Source organism: Schistocerca cancellata, unplaced genomic scaffold (assembly GCF_023864275.1).
Source record: "Schistocerca cancellata isolate TAMUIC-IGC-003103 unplaced genomic scaffold, iqSchCanc2.1 HiC_scaffold_247, whole genome shotgun sequence".
Taxonomy (NCBI): Eukaryota; Metazoa; Arthropoda; class Insecta; order Orthoptera; family Acrididae; genus Schistocerca; species Schistocerca cancellata.
In genome coordinates, this window is record NW_026046269.1 from 2,501 (window position 1) to 5,000 (window position 2,500).

The window sequence follows — 2,500 nt, forward strand, 5'->3', positions numbered from 1 at the left end:
ACAGAAGGGCAAAGGCCCCACGTGGGTGCCGAAGCGAACTCTCCCAGCACAGCGCACGTGCCAACACGTCTGCACAACTGCGATACAAACCACCAGCGAGAACCGCTGGGGCGACCGAGCAGCAGACGGCGTCGCGGCGCCGAGTGCCGGGCGGCGGCGCATCCTCAACGCACACAGTCCTCAGTCGGACCAGCACACTGCAGATGTCCACCGCGCTTCGCACCGGGCCCGCGAGGACCCACTTTGGCCGCCCGGCGCCGCGCGCAGGGTGCCCCGGCGCGCAGCTGCGCCGCCTGCCGCGTCCGTCGGCCGGCGCGCCTGCCACTGGGCGCCCCCACCAGCCGGCTGTAGCGCGTGCGCCCACGCACCGCGCGGCCAGCACGCCGGGCGGCCCCCCCTCACCGGCCGGGGACGGTCCCACCCAGCCACCGCCGCGTATCGCTTCACACACAGATTTGCCCTTACTGATTTACCTCCAGCAACAACAACCGCACCACAATGGGTTTACCAGTTGTTCATTTGCGTAACGTCACCAGCAAACGTAGACGTCCATCCCAGTTTGCAAATGCAACGATTATTGCATACCTGTCTGTTAGGTGTCACGACACACTACGTCTGCCCACATACACGCAACAAAATGTGCACGACTAGAGAACACGTGGGAGGTGGCCCCCTACGTATGCGATGTCCATTACGAGACCGACTGTCAACCAGCATCTGTACCATGTCGCAGATGTGGAACGCGGTGCACCATGCTATCACACTGTGTGAGAAGAGACGACTACGTTTGAATACACGCGCCACTACATCAACAGACGGCTCATGCTGATCGCCATCCAGGGCGTCCGTTAATCCCACACGTCTCTATGGCGTACCACACTGCAATGTAGCTGTTATGGGGAGACGGCACGTGGCTGAGTGCACAACATTTGGACCGTATGGTTCGCTGTTGTTGGGCGCAGTCGTTGTACGGTCACACATGTGCCACAGCGTATCATGCAGTACATACGGACCTATGTGCAGTACAATGTGAGGGTTAAGCTTACGACATCAGCGGACAGTGGACACAGGCCGTACCACGACGTAGACTGAGCGCTTCGACATGCGAATGCCAGTGAACAGCTGCGAAGGGCATTGAACACGCAAGCACCTGAACGACCAGCGTGCGAAGGCAGGGGGGAGGGTGGGGGCGATGTACATCCTGCAGTCGTCCACATTACAGTGTACAGCGGGAGCATGTAAAAAGTAAGCAACACTTGCGAAGTGTTGAACATGAAACGATACACAAGAGGGTGGGCGGTGCGAGTAGCGAACTATATTCAGAGGGTTGTGGTTAGACAACACTGGATTAATGTAACGTGTCATATGCCAATTACAGAGCAGGTTAAGGCACAACTTGGGTTAGGTTAAGGCACAACGTGGGTTAGGTTAAGGCACAACTTGGGTTAGGTTAAGGCACAACGTGGGTTAGGTTAAGGCACAACGTGGGTTAGGTTAAGGCACAACGTGGGTTAGGTTAAGGCACAACGTGGGTTAGGTTAAGGCACAACGTGGGTTAGGTTAACACAACGTGGGTTAGGTTAAGGCACAACGTGGGTTAGGTTAAGGCACAACGTGGGTTAGGTTAAGGCACAACGTGGGTTAGGTTAAGGCACAACGTGGGTTAGGTTAAGGCACAACGTGGGTTAGGTTAAGGCACAACGTGGGTTAGGTTTAAGGCACAACGTGGGTTAGGTTAAGGCACAACGTGGGTTAGGTTAAGGCACAACGTGGGTTAGGTTAAGGCACAACTTGGGTTAGGTTAAGGCACAACTTGGGTTAGGTTAAGGCACAACTTGGGTTAGGTTAAGGCACAACTTGGGTTAGGTTAAGGCACAACTTGGGTTAGGTTAAGGCACAACTTGGGTTAGGTTAAGGCACAACTTGGGTTAGGTTAAGGCACAACTTGGGTTAGGTTAAGGCACAACGTGGGTTAGGTTAAGGCACAACGTGGGTTAGGTTAAGGCACAACGTGGGTTAGGTTAAGGCACAACGTGGGTTAGGTTAAGGCACAACGTGGGTTAGGTTAAGGCACAACGTGGGTTAGGTTAAGGCACAACGTGGGTTAGGTTAAGGCACAACGTGGGTTAGGTTAAGGCACAACGTGGGTTAGGTTAAGGCACAACGTGGGTTAGGTTAAGGCACAACGTGGGTTAGGTTAAGGCACAACGTGGGTTAGGTTAAGGCACAACGTGGGTTAGGTTAAGGCACAACGTGGGTTAGGTTAAGGCACAACGTGGGTTAGGTTAAGGCACAACGTGGGTTAGGTTAAGGCACAACGTGGGTTAGGTTAAGGCACAACGTGGGTTAGGTTAAGGCACAACTTGGGTTAGGTTAAGGCACAACGTGGGTTAGGTTAAGGCACAACTTGGGTTAGGTTAAGGCACAACTTGGGTTAGGTTAAGGCACAACTTGGGTTAGGTTAAGGCACAACTTGGGTTAGGTTAAGGCACAACTTGGG